This window comes from Camelus ferus, chromosome 7, assembly GCF_009834535.1.
Source record: "Camelus ferus isolate YT-003-E chromosome 7, BCGSAC_Cfer_1.0, whole genome shotgun sequence".
NCBI classification, from domain to species: domain Eukaryota; kingdom Metazoa; phylum Chordata; class Mammalia; order Artiodactyla; family Camelidae; genus Camelus; species Camelus ferus.
The window spans coordinates 29,837,314-29,855,367 of record NC_045702.1 but is presented as its reverse complement, the minus strand read 5'-3'; the positions used below and the strand labels follow the sequence as shown (position 1 = coordinate 29,855,367).

The 18,054-nt window shown below is 36.2% G+C and overlaps 1 protein-coding gene across 1 annotated transcript in view; it reads right to left on the bottom strand.

Annotated features, from left to right (window-relative positions):
• The window catches only part of LOC116664744, a 336,479-nt gene that overhangs the window by 309,032 nt on the left and 9,393 nt on the right, over positions 1 to 18,054 (bottom strand). The window contains exon 3 of the mRNA XM_032482946.1: positions 13,806 to 14,169. The gene's annotated coding sequence lies outside the window, so the exon portion shown is untranslated. The remainder of the gene's footprint in view (positions 1 to 13,805; positions 14,170 to 18,054) is intronic.

Genomic DNA, 18,054 nt, shown 5'->3' with positions numbered 1-18,054 from the left:
ACCCACTCCCCAACTATGAGGTACACCCTGTTGAGTGAATCACTGCCAGTGTATGGATCAGGCCTCTGCATTCTAGCCCTGCACTCACCAAAATCCCATCAAGACTATGGTAAAATCCTATTTGAATAAACATCTATCTAAAGCTTCTGATTAAACAATTCTAATCCCAAACCATTACTCGAACTCTATTTTGACAGAAAGTAAAAAGAAGCACATCTTGAGAAAGGAAGTTTATATCAAGGATTTATATAATTGATTATATTCAAATAACAAATTCCTTGGTTATGTGCTGAAGTTATATACATTCATCCCAATCTCAGACCAGACAATGATTAGTGACATTCAGAAAGATCAATATCAGACACTGGAAATTCACAGTGGCCAAAGAGATTAATATACCTTTTATACTTCCCACAGCAGTAAATATTATGAATACATTTCTAAAAGATTTTTCAGTAAGAATTAAAAGTGAAACACGTAAGTCTTAAATTAAAAATAAAAAAGTAATTAAACAAAATAGCATATTACTCAAATATTTCCATCATTTGAGGCATTTCTCTATAACATTTCTATTAAGGTACAGTATTATTTAATAAAGTTTTCTCACTTCTTTAAACTGTTTCCTGTAAATGTTTTAAAATCGGGTGATAGGTTTAATTCACCTTGTGAAAACCCGCAGAAAATCCTGTCTTTGGACATGGTAAAAAAAAAAAAAAAATCAATAATGCTATTTGAAGTTGAATTTTTAAGAATATTGTGACCTACATCAGGATAGGTACTATTGAAAAATCTTTGGGAATTGTAAGAAAGAAAAAAGAATATAATAAATCCTAATATTTTTCTTGAATGTCATCATTTTTCAAAAAGAAAACGTACCTACAGAATAATTAATGCACATGAGTAAACTGTTCCTTACTTTTTTTCCCTAGAACTCCTTAAGAACATTTTTTTATTCATATGTTCTACAGGTCATTTCAGCTATCTCCCTTCTGGGAATTTTTTTTTTTAAGAAAACTGCCTAAAAACCTTTCTAATAAAGGAGCCCCTTATGTTTGCAATGCCTTGTTTTCTATTTGATTATTTTTAAAAAACTATACCACAAAATGTTTAGCAATAATGTCTGGGGAAAAGATTTCCATGATTATAAATAAAAGATTTCCATTAGTAAATATAAATTCTCGATTTCTTATAGCTGACCTGTGTAATATTAAATGTGTCTCTGTACAGTTTAAGGTGGTTAAAGATACGATTTGATACATGATATAACTGAACCATGAAATGAGCTCTATTTAAAAATAGAGGTCTATGTTACTCTTAAAGATATGGAAAAGAAAATATTTCCTTAAATTAAAGAAGACTTTAAAAAATGGAAAGATATCCCATGCTCTTGGATTGGAAGAATCAATATTGTTAAAATGGTCACACTGACCAAGGCAATCTACAGATTTAATGCAATCCCTATCAAATTACCCAGGACATATTTCACAGAACTAGAACAAATCATAATAAAATTTATATGGAACCACAAAAGACCTAGAATTGCCAAAGCATTACTGAAGAAAAAGAAAGAGGCTAGAGGAATAACTCTCCCAGACTTCAGACAATACTATAGAGCTACAGTAATCAAGACAGCATGGTATTGGTACAAAAACAAACATATGGACTAATGGAACAGAATAGAGAGCCCAGAAATGAACCCACAAACTTTTAGTCAACTAATCTTTAACAAAGGAGGCAGGAATATACAATGGAATAAAGACAGTCTCTTCAGCAAATGGTGTTGGGAAAACTGGACAGCAGCATGTAAATCAATGAAGCTAGAACACTCCCTTATAACATACTTAAAAATAAACTCAAAATGGATCAAAGACTTAGATATAAGACAAGGTACAATAAACCTCCTAGAAGAAAACATAGGCAAAACATTATCTCACATACTCAAAAATGTTCTCCTAGGGCAGTCTACCCAAGCAATAGAAATAAAAGCAAGAATAAACAAATGGGACCTAACAAAACTTACAAGCTTCTGCACAGCAAAGGAAACCATAAGTACAACAAAACGACAACCTACAGAATGGGAGAAAATTTTTGCAAACGATGAAATCGACAAAGGCTTGATCTCCAGAATATATAACCAGCTCATATGACATAATAAGAAAAAAACAAATAACCCAATCCAAAAATGGACAAAAGACCTAAACAAGCAATTCTCCAAGGAAGAAATACAAATGATGAATAGACACATGAAAAAATGCTCAATATCACTAATTATCAGAGAAATGCAAATCAAAACTACAGTGAGGTATCACCTCACACCAGCCAGAATGGCCATCATTCGAAAGTCCACAAATGACAAATGCTGGAGAGGCTGTGGAGAAAAGGGAACCCTCTTACACTGTTGGTGGGAATGCAGTTTGGTGCAGCCACTGTGGAAAACAGTATGGAGATTCCTCAAAAGACTAGGAATAGACTTACCTATGACCCAGGAATTCCACTCCAGGGCATATATCCAGAAGGAACCCTACTTCAAAAAGACACCTGCACCCCAATGTTCATGCAGCACTATTTACAATAGCCAAGACATAGAAACAGCCTAAATGTCCATCAACAGATGACCTGATAAAGAAGATGTGGTATATTTATATAATGGAATACTATTCAGCCATAAAAACAACAACATAACACCATTTGCAGCAACATGGATGTTCCTGGAGAATGTCATTCTAAGTGAAGTAAGCCAGAAAGGGAAAGAAAAATACCATATGAGATCGCTCATATGTGGAATCTAAAAAAAAAAAAAAGAACATAAATACAAAACAGAAACAGACTCATAGACATAGAATACAAACTTGTGGTAGCCAAGGGGGCAGGGGTGGGAAGGGACAGACTGGGAGTTCAAAATTTGTAGATACTGACAGGCATATACAAAATAGATAAATAAGATTATACTGTATAGTACAGGGAAATATAGACAAGATCTTGTGGTAGCTCACAGAGAAAAAAATGTGACAATGAATATATGTATGTTCATGTATAATCGAAAAATTGTGCTCTACACTGGAATTTGACACAAAATCGTAAAATGACTATAACTTAATAAAAAATGTTAAAAGAAAAGAAAATATATCCTCAATATAAATAAATAATGAGGCATCTGTTACAATATTCCTGGCTTCATTTTAATATCCAATCTCCCTAGGTTAGAAAGCATCCAATATAACCCATTCTTATTGTTGAACAGACCTAACTATAATATATTTGCAGACCACTGATATTTATGGATTAGAAAGAATGTTACAAAAGATATCTAGATATTCTTTGCTTTTAATTAGGACATTTCTAACACTCACATAGGATTGGATTTGCTGATAAAGCCCTAGAGGTCAGTTTACTGCGATAGTTCCATTAATGACGGGTAGAGCCTACTTCTGATTAAGTTTCTAAGACTTTAAGTTGTTTGCAGCAATGGTAAAGTCCCTCAGACTTTTCAGGCCCTTGGTAAACAAGATTTCATTATTATTCCCTTAAACTGAGCATATAGCTACTCGTTATTTTTTCCTATTCTAATGAATGTGTCCACTATATAGAGACATTTCTTTAGCTAGACTTTGCACTTTACATTTGACTTTCTATTAAAACTAAATTAGTTTTTAAGGGGCTTTGCCCTTTTTATTGTCTAAATAGGATCAAGAGTACTAAATAATTTTAGACAATTTCACTGACATTGCCTCATTTAAATTTTTCAGTGTTGTCTTAACTTCCAAATCAAGTGCTCATTAATTTTAGAGTGGTGATAAAAGAATGAATTTTTCAAAGAGAAAACTCCATAAAGATTTTCTTGTCATTTGTGCACAGACAGCCTATCAAAATAATCAGATAGCATGTGATATGGTGACACAGCTCAGGTTTTGGGGGCTGACAGACCTGGTGTCAAATCCATACTTATTAATTCTACAAGATGCCTAACTCTCAGAGTTTCACTTTCCATGTCTGCCATATGGGGATGACAATTAACAACCCTTACAATAAAGGAGACAAGATAAGAATACACAAGAAGAGTAAGTTCTTCTCTCCCTTAGAATCTAGGGATATCCATGCCTTTTGCTTTTGACCAGAAATAATAATTGACATAGTATAGATTATCAGCCTATCTTCTAAAACAGTAGCATGCTTCCCATTTATTCTAGCAATTACTTCCTATTAATAGGAGTCACTAGAAGCAGATGGAGGATAGTTTATAACATAAACCAAGAAGAAATCTTACCTTAGATTAGTTCACATCAGTTAACTAAATGCTGAGCAATTACCATGTTGTGTCCCCAAAGAGGTGTCTGCACCTCAAAGCAAGCTGAAAATAAAAAGCCAAGGACTGCGGAGAAGATGGAAGAAAGGCTCAGAAGAACCATGGTCTGTGCTGACTCTGCATTGCTCTCCCTTTGACAGGAATCTACTCTAAGTCACCACTGTTATTTGGTCTCTGTTATAGCAGCCAAATCCATATCCTTCACTTAGAACATATATTCATCTATTGATACTACTCTATTCTTTGGAGATAGCCCTTAAAATTATGTAGCATAAAATATCTTCTAAACATAGTCATCAGTTACAAAAATGATTCCATTGCTGACATACTGTAAATACCTCGTTGAATTTATTTCTGCTATAAGCAAGTATAGTACTACCAGATGAAATGTTCCACTGAGTAGACCATGTGGTCCATTATAAAGCAGTGTATTATGCTGCAAATAAGAAGCATGTCATAATGTCATGCTGGCACAAAAACCCTGCACTTACTGAACATACCAAAACTTTCCCTCATGAGTATAAGTAAGTAGTCAAAGCAGTAACAGCTCTACTCATAAAGAGACACAGTCAACAGAGGAGAATCCATCAATGCTTTTGCAGATCCTTTGGTATACTGTTAATCTCTAGCAGTGATTATATTACAATTATTGCTGGCTTTTTTTAGAGTAGTAATTCCATTAGAAACTGGATTTGACTTTATGCAACAGAAATCCAATTGCTGTGGTTTAACCACATACAAGGTTATTTATATCATATTTAAAGAAATCTAGAGTGGACTGTAAGGTCTACTTTCTCTTAGGAAGTAAGAAGGAGAGAGTAGATACTGGTAGGCAATCATCTGTGTCTGCCACATACTGTCACTAAAATGTCTGCACTCAAAAAGATTAGAACCGCTTGAAAATAAGATTCTAAACATTTCTGAACACTCACCAGTCCATTCTATTACTTCTTTTCTCCATGTTCTGACAATTTTTTCATAGGAAGAGCGAATGCAACTGCTCATTATCTTAATTATTTTTCTTTCCATTGTTGTGTCTTCACTATTAATTAGAAAATGTTTAACACTAGAGTAAGATGGCCACAAATTTTTTGACATTCATAAGGTCAAATTCATGAGGTTTGTGCCTCTTGGGTCTGAGTGGGCTCTCTGGCTGCTTGACCAACAGAAAATGGCAGAAATGGTGCTGTGCCCGTTTTCAGGCATAAGCCTTAAGAGACTGGTATCTACCTCTTCCTGTCCTTCCAAATACATACTCTTGGAAATTAGCCACCATGTTGGGAGGAACTTCAGCAGCATTGTGGAGAGGCCAACAGAGAAATGAACAAAGGCCACTAGTGTATAGTCCTGGCTGACCTCCCAGTGCAGAGCTGGCACCAAAGGTGGTACCAGCTAGCCACTTCAGTGAGCCATTTTAGAAGCAGATCCTCCATTTTCAGTTGAGCTGTCCTAACTGATGCTTCATGGAGCAGAAATGAGCTCTCCCCTCTGATCATTGTCCAAATTTCAGATTTTGGGGCAAAATAACTGCTATGTTTTTAAGCCATTAACTTTTGGGTGGTTTGTTGCACAGCAATAGATTATGTTCAGTGAAAGAAATTAATGCTGCCTTAATAAAATGTAACTATAGATGAATTTCTAGTAGTCAAAAATGTGAAGAATATAAATGTCATTTTTAATATGCCATTTATCTTTATTTAGTATAATAAACCAAACTGTATTTATTACTAATGCTTGACTTTCTAGTTTGTCTGGCTATATGCACAGAGCCATAGACACAAACATTTGGTCAAAAAAATCAAGAAGGGTGTATTCCACAATCACATGAAAGCAAGAAGTACTTAAGAAGCAAATGAAAACTATACCTGAAAAGCATTTGCTACAATAGTATCACCATCTTGAACTCTGAATAAATTTTGAACTCTGAAGGAATTTAGAATAAACATCACCTACTTTTTTTAACAATATACAGCTAGCTCTGCTGGGTTTTACCACTTAGAAGAATCAGTTTCTGCCACTAAGGCACTCAGCTAATAAACACAGAAATGAGAGTGGGACAGAGTGCAATGGTTAGTCAGGATGGTTTATCTAATATTGTACAATTTTATAATTATACAATAATTTTATTATATATATGATTATATATAATTTTATTTTTTATAATTTTATAAGTGTATAATTTTAGTTAAAATATTTTCTTCTTAGTTTTACTATGTGTATAATGTTCAGGGCTTTCAGAGCATGAAGCCATTTCAAAGTAGAGTTCTCTACTCAATTTGGAGGTGCAATTAAAGACATTTTTAATCCATTTTAGGATGAAGAGTCACACCCCCAAATTAAAGCTTTGTAATCCTAGCACACAAATAATAATTACAAATTTTTCAATGAGACCTATATGATTGGGCATGAGTGGGCATCTTGATGTAAGATCTGAAAATTAAATCACTTTTTCCCTCTTGCTTTCTGTAAAGACAGGCATAAGTTAGGATAATCGGTGATTTATATAACCAAGAGTCTAATAATGTCTTAAACATGCTCACAAATAGGTATTATAAGGGTTCAATGGCAGCTCTGTTCTGTGAGTTGTTCAGGGACCCAAGCTCCTTTTGTCTTGTTGCTCCTCCATTTTTAGGCCATTTTCTTTACCCACCTGTCCAAGGTGGCTTGTCACGACATCTGACATCTCCATTCCAAGCAGTAGGATGAAAGAAGGAAGAAAGAAGGCATTCCCTCCTTTCCAGAATGCAGCCTAAATTTTCACAGATCAATTCTGCCCACATCCCATTGGCTGCAACTTAGTTACTACAGGCCACACCCAGCTGTAAGGTGGACATGGCCATGTGCCCAGCCAAAAATTAAGTATTCTATTGCGATAAGAGAGAAATGCAGAGAGATGTTGGGGAACAACTAGAATGCCTACCACAGGTGCACTCAGTTGGGGGCAAAGAATGAATCTTCCAGCTAACATTTTACTTTGTATGAGATCTTTGATTTGAATTTTCTGCATGAATGAACACCAGACAAATGCTTTACCTAAACTTCTCTGACCAAAATTTCATAAAGAATTCTTAATTATGAAAAGAGATGATGCATCTTTAAGTCATGTTTATGCATCAGCCATAAAATACTACAATAAATTAAAGAAACTAGAAGTCATTGATTCAGACATGGCTAATAGATATTCAGGGCACTTTTACCTTTGCTAAGCAACAATTTCTAGAGTGCTCTACATGTTTGCTTTTTATATAATTTCAACACACATAATATCTTTCAGCAGACAATCTCAAGAAGCTTTTACAAAAATTAATTAACTGAACTTCACAACACTCTTGAGAACTGAGTATTAATACATCCATTTACATGGCAGGAAGCCAGATGAACATTACAATCAAGCAATATGGTTTCAGCCATGTAAGGACATCAAACAGGCAGTACTGGAAATTCAATGTTAATCTGAAAATTGGGTATTTAGCTACTTCTAGGCTGGGTAACAATTATTACCCTATATAGAACGCAAGCAAAGTGACATTACTAAAACAAACACGAAAAGAAATCCTTTCTTTTGAAATGCTACTTCAATTTAAATGTAACTTATATTTAATCTTCAATCTATAAATCTAAATATAAAAATAAAATTGGAAAGATTCTCATCATATAGACTTTTAGCACCAAGCTTGACGCAATTTGCTTCTAGATTAAATTTTTTAAAAAGCCCTGCTAAAAAAAGTTATTCAATTCACGTGTCAGGAAAAGATAGCACATATCAGATTTCTTTGAATAAAATAATCAAATTATATATGAATGTAAGTTATATGTACTTTCTGAACCTATCTCGGAGTTACTGTGATGACTAAATAATAAAAATATGGTAAACTAGATTACTGTGAATACACTATCCAAAAAGCTAACTTCTCAGTATGACATGAAACATCATAACAATATTTAAAATCCCCAAATTTTTGTATATTATTGTTATTTATTGGAGAAATTAATTACGTATATTTCATACGTTTGAAGAAATTTTCCAATACACAAGGAGATGTAACCATGGTCCCTTAGAGAGGTAGATAAGGTTGTTTCAGTCACTAAATGAAAGTTTTAACATTACACTTATTTCTGGTAATCTGATCTATGTCTGAAAAAAAAAATGAGTTTTAAGCCTCACTTTAATGGAAGCTAAAATACAGAAATAAAGGCAGGAGTGTTATTTATTTTTATAGGACTGAACAAGTGTCCAGTGCAAGATTTACTGATGACAAACAGCATGGGGACTAATGAAATATGAACCAATGGCTTTTAGCTCAGACTTTCATCAGTGATCTTTCCAAAATGCTTCTTAAAAAGATTTTTTTTAAGCCTTCAAATAAAGGTAATGTAAAGTTTAGATATAGGAAAATATCCTGAAAGAACTTTTGAAGCTGCTGGTTTTCCAAATCATAAGAAACTTAAAACAAATTTTTGGAAAAATTCTCCTAGGACATTTATCCTGGCTAAGCTAATAAAGAGAGGGAGCTGGGATTCCATTCCACCTGGCTCACCCTTTCCTGTGGACTGACACGCTCAAAACATTAGAGAGAGTTTTAAGCCAGCTAACTAATGAAAGTCACTTCAAAGCTAATAATTTAACCTTATGGGTTATTTTGTTTGGTTGCGGGTGCTGGGGGGCCGGGGGGTACTTTTCCAAAGGAATATCAAATTTAACTTTAATAACTCACCCAGAGAAAAGAATCCTGATAAACCTGGCCATCAAAACCTGATAAACATGGAAAATCTCTGCTAATAATAAAGGTAGAATAGAAAAAAATGATAGTAATTTATGATAGAATGGGAAATAGCTTTATCCAGGGATATAACTCTTTTTACGAGAGATACATATACGTGTTTTCCAATACTTATTAGAAAGTTTTTGTTGGTTTGGTTTTTTAATAAATGGACTTTTGTCTGCAGATGGGTTATATGAAATTCATTTTAACAAGTTATCGAGAGTCTTCTACCAAGGACAGTAGGAGATATGGAGATGAACAAGACATGGTTTCTGCCCTCAAGAAGCTTACAATAAAAAAGAAGATAACGAGGTATATTTCCAAGAAGAATAAAACAAGTATTTTTAAAAGGTACCATTAATGTGCTATGAACTTTAAAGAAGAAAAAGATTGAGTTTCTTGGAAGAATCAGGAAAGGCTGCATAAGCAAGGGAATATTTAATATGGGCCTTGATGGATGGGTAAGATTTTGGTGCTTGGAATCTGGTGACTTGGGGGAGGGAGGAAGGTAGTGAAGAAAGGATTCTAGATAACAAAAACAAAGACATAGGACACATGAAAGTCCAAAACATACTGAGTAGCATAGAGTAGAATGTAGATAGCCAAGTAATAGAATATAAATTTGGAAAGATAGATTAGGGTAAATACTGTTCTTCATTTTAGCTTGCAATATGTGCATTAAAAGTGTTGGGTACAAATTCCTGAGATTGGATTTGATTTTAAGAACTTGTTCCATACACTCTTTATTACTAAGAGTACTCATTCAATGCTTGTGATAGTAAGCTATGCCATATAATTGTGCATTAAATGTTTCAAATGTGTTATTAATTGTGCACTTGAAATGATCAAAGCTATATTAAAACCTCATTTATAGTCTTCAACCGAGAACTACTGGGTTGTATCTATGATCTTTTTCTCTTTAAATATAATAAATATAGAACTTTAGAATCTTTAAGTAAAACTTAGAGGTATACGTCTCTTCTAACCAACCCTTCTCCTGAGATGTTGAATGTGCATCAGTATTAACCAATTTAAGTTTCACTTCCTCTCTGTGCTCCTTCTTCTAATATAATTACTAATTAGTATTGAGATAATCCAGTGCAAGCTCAGGTTTTAGAGCTAAATGTGAGATGAAATATTACATGTACCCAATTGCTTGTTTTGCAACCAGGAAGTGAAAATCCATAGGCTAAATGACTCACCCAAAGTTACCCAGGAAGTTATTCCAGCAAATTTTCAAAGCTAAAGATGAACGTTCTGAGCAAGGGACAAAAATTACTGAATTTACCCCCCAAAAAAGTTTTTTTTTTCTTTTTACTTCTATTGTCAAAGTTCATTTACTAAATTAAAACCTCTTGACTTATCTAAAATATTTAAGACAAATATATTTGAGACTATTTCCCTCACTTACTTTTCTTTGTCCACATTGACCTCTTTGTTGATCCTCAAAGATGCCAAGATGCCTGGCATAGTATCTGCTTCATACATAATGTATACAGTTTACATAAAGATGAAAAAAATTGGAGGATAAATCCCACAGGTTTAACATCTCAATTTTGGAGTCCCAGAAGAGAGAGCAGAGAAAATGAGTAGGAGGGGGAAAAGTCAGGTAAAATATTATCAAACTTTTCAAGAACAAGAATAAGGCTAGAAGATAATGGATACTTGTCTTTGAACCTAGACTTCTACATCTACACAAGCTATCAATCAAGTAACAGCAAAATAAAATCACACCTAGACTTACAAGTTCTCAAAAACTTCTCATCACTCTCATCCTCTTTTTTTATAATTTTTCTAATTGAGTTAAAATTGGTATTAACAAGTTTCAGATACACATTATAACTCAACATCTGAGTATACTACAAAGTGATCACCACCAAAGTTCCATCTACCACCCATCACCATATAATTGTCTACCTTTACCCATTTCACCCACCCCTCAACCTCTCTCCCCTCTGGTAACCACCAAACCAATCTGTGGTTACCAATCACATGCCACCACACCACATGCACCAATCACATGCACCCTTTTTCAGGAAGCTACAGGAGGAAGTGCTCCACCAAAAATCAAAGAGTAAACCAAGAAAAAGGAAAACAGAGGACCGAGGAAACAGGTGAGAGGTAATAGAAATGTCAATCATCCCACTCTGACCTCTTGGCTTATGCCCAAAATGTGGCCTTGCTTCATCCCTTAGTCCTGACACAAAGTACTGCTTCTTAATTTTCACCTTTGTCTTTCCCTCTTCAACCTTAATTCAGACACTCTGGCTACACTACTGTTGCTATCACAGGTAAATAAGTAAATCTTTCATCTGAGCTGTCCTGGCCTGCAGGACTTTATGCTCAGGCCCAATCCCTCATGGATGGGCTTCTGTTGAAGTTACTTCAGCCCAGTGGCCAAGTCCCAGACAAGGTCCATGGGACTTGATTTACACAACCATGAAAAACTTTGCAGCAATTGTGTATTAGCAGCCCTTCAGGAGGGTTATGCTGTCCTTCAAAAGCCAAGCCTTTGCTACACATTTTAGAATATTGCCAAAATTAGGGACCCTTCCTAGGTCAGGTTTCATTTCACTTCTTTTCATTATAATGAGAAAGCATTTTCAGGACTCCAAGAAACAAACACAGACTGATGGGGTCTTGCCTGCCTAAGCAGTCCAGGACCCCTGACAGGCATGGCTCACTTGGTCTTAGTATAGCAAGAGGGCATCTCCCCACCATACAGCCAGTGGTCATGAGCTTAATCAGCAAGTGCTTCAACAGGACAGGTGTCCTCTGAGTCCTGGGTAACAACCAGGCACAGCTCTCCTTACCCAGGCCCATGAGGCTGGTTTATTGGTACCTTCCAGTCACACACTCTACCTCATTTGTGATATTGTTTAATGGACACATTCAATTCCCAACATTTCTGCCTCCTTTGAGGTACTAAGTAGTAAATACCTTGAGAGTATTTGACAGAAAACCGCTGGCTAGCTTGTTATCTGGACAAAGAAAAAACCGCCCCAACAATTTTGTACATATTGCATGCCTTTCTCTGTGTAGTACATATAACACATTCTTTGGGGAGGAAACACCCATCTCAGTGTGACTTCCTCAAGAATAATCGACATTGGCACCATTTGCTAATCCCATTTGTTTCCCAGGAGAAGGGAAAGATTATTAATTACACAGCATAGGTCAAAGGTCATGAGGCCCATAAAGCAGGTTGCATATGAAGGCTCTGCCCCCAGAGCATGATCTCCAATGCCTGCTATGCCTGCAGGTTAGTCTGTAGAGGACAGAGCTCAATTTCCAGACTTAATGCATTTTTAAAACTTTGTAAATACATAAGTACCAAGGATTTTAGGCAAATGGATTAAAAGGGTATTATTTCTGGTGCCTTGCCTAACCAAGCAAATGTAATTGGGTTACACTGTATTTGCAGTAGGGCAGCCCCTTCTGAGTGTACAATACTCTAAGAGACATAAAACCTCTTCCCTCCCCCTGCCCTCAGTGACGGCTTTTCTCATTTTCTTTGCCTTACTGCTTTCTGATTCATAAAGGAGAAGACAGGAAAAAAATCACACAAATTAATACATCATTGGGTTACGCTGTCAACATAAAAGATGAATTGTAATACAGTGTGAGATATGCTAAATTAAGGGTATAAAGTGCCCCTGAAAAAAGATGAAGCAACCTGTCAGCCTGCCCAGGGTGTAGGACAGGGTGGAGTGGGATAGGGCCAATCAAGGAAGCCTTCCAACATTAGGTTTGAACCTTGAAGGATGAGTCAGAGTTTGCCGTGCAAATATTAGAAGGAAGCCTATTCCTACCAAAGGAATAAATGATGCCATTACCATTGCCTTTGCCAGCAAGGCTTCAGACACTGCCTCCTTCACCATTCTCTTCTGGGACTAGAAGACATCCTTTGCTGGTTTTGGAAGAAAGGCAAAAAAAAGCAGCAAGAAAAAACAAAATACTCCCCAGGGCACACACTTTTCTAGATCAAATCTCATTTCCCAATACTGACAACAAAGTCAATACCGCTTCATTATCATGCTTGGAGTTAAATTCCATCCTCTTTCCAGGCCAGGAGTGGTCTGAGAGCAACACGAATGTTATTCCAGAGTTCTGAATAGCACCTTCCACTCACTCCTGTTCTTGACCTTCTCATGACAGGATCTTCACTGAGCCAATAGCATCAGGATCTTTGCTTTACAGCTGCTCTTTCAACAAGAACCTACATGCCACATACTTCACCCCAACAATGGCTCTACCTGCCAGCAGGAAGAAAACCTCTTTTCCTGTAACAATCTGCCCTGGTCCTCCCTCTCTGTCTCCAAGGCACCTGAGTTCTTCATGCTTGCCTCTCTCTGGCCCAGATAGTTCTAGAGCACTAGATTATATTAAAATGTTCACATACAAATAATGATAATAATGATTTTTATAACAGCATACGAACCAAATGTTGAATTTTCTTGAAATTCCTCTTAGTTATCCTGACAGTTTCTCCTATTCAGACATAGTAAGATCATCATTCTGCACTACAGATTATGATCAAGAAGTCATGAAAAAAACAGACTCTCAAAATTAAAACAACTGCAAGTGATAAAAGTTTTGAGTATTAAACGTAGTGTTTTTTTCAAGGAGTTCTATTTAAAAATACACTTTGGTTGTAGCTTTAAAAAGATTCAATCTGGAAAGCAGAACCACTCTGAGTGATACGGAAGAAGGAGTTTATGATTGGAATTAGTACTTACACAATTGTGGGAAGAGCTGAGAAGATAAAGATCCAAAAAATGTAGCTGAAGGAGCAGAAAAGTCACAAATGTGTCAGAACTTGCAGGGAGTCAGCACGTCCTGCTGCTGGAATGGGACTACCAAGTCTATGGAAGGTAGTTGGCTCTTCATGGCTACCACCTCTCTGTGTTGTCAGCAAAGCATCCAGTGGAGGCCTGAGGTCACTTTTGATGGTCAAGGCTAGCAACAGGAAGAAGGGAAGAGCAGGAACAAACTGGCACCCAGCAGCACTCCTGGGTCCAACAATAACCTTCAGAATATAATGACCGCTGCTTGTCTTCTGCCTCCAGAATTTACACAGCTTGCCTTTGGGCCAACTCTAATCTGGAATTACATGGAGAAGGAGAGTCTGAAAAACAGTTCCCAGCATAACCAAGTAGACAATAGAACAATCAGGAGCACTGGTATTTTGACGTAACTACCAGACCTCCAACAACTCATGCAGGGACATATAAATACTCAAACTTAACAAGTCCAAAATGAAAGCATCATTGTGTCCCAGACTTCTGTTAAACAACAAAAAATAAGCAAACAAAAGGCAACCTTTCTGAGTATTGCTCAGTTTTTATTATCGTTAAGTGGTCCAGTATGTTCCTAACCCTAGGCTATCAAACTTTCCTCCAAGCTCTGCAGCCCAGGAGTCCCTGCTTTACATCAAATTTACATCATTGCTCTTTTGCATTAAAGAAATAGTCTTCCCTCTTGCCACCCTGCTCCAACTCACTGTGCTCCAAACCTTCCGTTAAGCCAGAGTGATCTGTCTAAAATGTAAAATTCTAGTTATTTTACTTATTTTAGTGACTCCTTATCATCTACCACACAGATTTTCTTTCTCTGTGTGGTATAAAAGATTCGTCATATTCTGATCCTCACCTATTTAGCCTTATTCCCTGCCCGACCCACAAACACATGGTGCTCCCAACTATTTTGAACTACTTGCAGAATGCTGAATATATAATTATTTCAAGCCTGTGTGCTTCCACCCTCTGCTAAGAATTCATTTCCTCACTTCCAACCCCTGCAAATAGTAACCTGGCAAACTTCTGCTCACCTTCTCATATGTGGCTCAAATGTGGCCTCCCTTGCTATGTCTTCCATGTTTCCTCATCTCCTTATTCCCGCAGTTAGTCCATGATATTCTTCTAACAATGCTTAGCACTTGCCATGTTGTACCAGGTGTTCTAATTTACATGCAGGTTTTCCATGCTGGACTATGAGCCCCTCAACAATGTTAAGGACCATATCTCATTCATCTTTGTAGCCCCTGACACTAACACTTCCCTGGCACATGGAAGGGGCTCAATAAACATTTGGTTAGGAATTTAGTTGATGGATTACAAAACCTGACATGTTTAAATATTTTATTCCATATTTATAACTGCTTCCATACAAATTATGATTCCCATACAATACAGGTTTATGTTTATAAAAAACAAATTGATTTGGGAGTAATCTGATAGATGTAGATGGCCAACTACTGAAACTCAGTCTAAATCCTGAAACGGCCCTAAATCATATGACCTCACTGACCAGATTAATAAGATCTCAATTTCTGAATCTCAGTTTCACTGGTGCTGTTTAAACAGGCTCTTGACCTGCAATCGGAATATAGAACAACAAAGGAAACATCTGGTTTTTCTTAACTTTGGGGTGACAAATTCATTTGTTAACAGTAGCAATGGGAGAGCCAACGGTACTTGATAACAGCTCTAACATGGGGATTTCGGGCCAAAACAGATGGTCCAGACACTTCAGGGAAAGCTTTAAAAAGCTGTCTTTTCTAATTCAGGTTACACACTCCTTGAAAGTTCCTTTAACATAAGCAGAATGCTTGCAGATGATTTTATTGGCTCTGACAGTTTCATCTAGAGGTTAGTTTGCAATTGCCTCTTGGGGGTAGTTTTGTTGGATTTTGTTTTTCAAAGTAAGTAAAGGCAGGAATGTTTATAGTAGACCAACAAACTGGAAGTCCAAAACAGTTTGCATCACCACTGGCTTTCTGAACGTGACCTTTGACTGGTCACAATTTGTCTGTGCTCTAATTTTTTTAATTCTTTGTTGGCAAACCAATGTTAATCCAGAGTTACTGCTTCTCCTTCCAAGTACATACATTAATAGTAATTATGTTTAGACTCAGAGGTTGTTAAACAGAAGGCCAAAATCTGGTCAATGCAAAAGTGTTAGAACCATCTTTGTTATACTTCAAAATACATTAGTTTTGTGTAATAGACTTATTCTAATTAAAACTTTCAAACATTCTATCATTTTTCAGTGCCCCTAAAACATAGGTATTCCCTATTAAACTGTTAAATTTTGTAGCTATTACTAAAATGCAAGATTTATTTTTGGATTTGCTAACTATACTACCCCTGAGCTCTTTATTAAATCAATCATTGGAATAGAAAAAAAAGTTTTTATCATATTTGGACAAGGCAGTAGTTAATGAGAACCACACACTGAAGTACTTTCTTTCTAATACAATGTCCCTTTATATATAGGACAATTAGTAAATTGTTTGCTATATTTGCTCCAAATTGACTGTTTTCAGTAAAATTTTGGTTGATACTTAATTTTTTACAAATCATTTTGATCAGACTTTGGAACTGTTTTTATAGCTGAAGAAACTGATTTACAACAAAGCCCTCATCAAGTTAGTGGTAAAATCTAGAATTGCAGGAATTACACAAACACACATACTCACATACACATTTTAAAGGGTTATTCATAAATAAAAGCTGATCAGCGAAGGAAATACTTTTTTTAAGTGCAAGATGGCTTAATCCATTTGTATTAGTGCCAAACAGTTTAAATTAAGAGATGAAATGGATAAGCTAGTTGGGAAATAATGCTAGACTATGCTGTATAAAAATGGAAGTTTTTTTCCTATTTTATTTCCCAAAATGCTTTTACCAATTTACCACAAGGTAAAAGACAGAAAAGAAGAATAGAGAAGGGGAAAAGAAAAAGAAATTAACACAGCTTCTAGGAGGGAAGTACTGATAAGAGAAAGAATTATGAGGGCAGCCTTCTGGGACTTTCTGCAAGTCTTTGCCTTTTTTCTCATTTTCTGAGGACAGAGGCTCTCCAAAAGACCTTCTCTTGGGACACCTGACTCTCTATCATTTGGTGCTTCCCCTTCTCGCTCACACTCTCTGAGTCCTCAAAGGAGAGCTCAGGGTTGTGAAACAGAGATATTAGGGAGAAAGCATTCCAGTTCCTTTTCACACTGAGAGGTCTTGGTCCTAGGCACCCACAGCCCACCACCTAGGCCACCCTGACTCTCCAACATTCATGCTCCAACCTACGTAGTGTTTTACAGACAGATAATATAGGTGATACCAGCACCTTTATTCTGCATGGCAACATCCAGTCCCTGAGAGTCAAGCAAACAGAGGGGTGGCCATGTCTTAGGTTCTGGCTGACTGAGAAAAAAGGAAAATGAAAGGAAGCCTTAAGTTCTCCTGCCCCACGTTAAAGACTGCATCATTTACCACAGGACCAGGGACAGTTTATTATAGTTGCAATAGGAAGTGCAGGGTTTCTAGAAAGAGAGATATGTAGGCCAACTGTATGACCTTGGATAAGTTACATGATCCCTCTGAGTCTCATGTCCCTGGATGTAAACTGAGAAGGATGATACTTATCCTAGAGTTTTCTTATGAGGGCCTGCATAGAACTCAAACACATGACTGATACAATACATGGTAGACATTTAATAAGTGAGAGCAAAATACCTTTGCCTGATTTGGGGAGAGAGGCAATAAGCTGGATCTGAAAATGAACCAAATCACTAACAAAACTGAAGCACTCTGCTGGAGATGGTAATTTATTTTTAATGTTTCTGCCTCCAGTTTCCTAGACCTTCTGATTAAAATCATGATACTTGTAACTCCAAGAGCCTAGCAGTCTTGTACTTGCTCTCAAATTGAATATGCTTAGTCATATTTTTATATAACTTAACATGGCATATTTTATTTTTAGAAAGTCCCCTCACAAACAAATGACAAATGTAAATTGACATAAAAGCAATTCATACTGAAAGTGCCCCCTCCTAACCTTTTGTAGCTGATATTTCTATTCTTTAAGGCAAGGTTTGCCACAGTGTGTTGCTACTGAAGATGTTAAGAGGGAAAAAATATATTTTTGTTTTCATTTTATTATGTTGTGGTTTTCCCATGTGAATTTTCAGAATCCTCAGTATTCTAATGT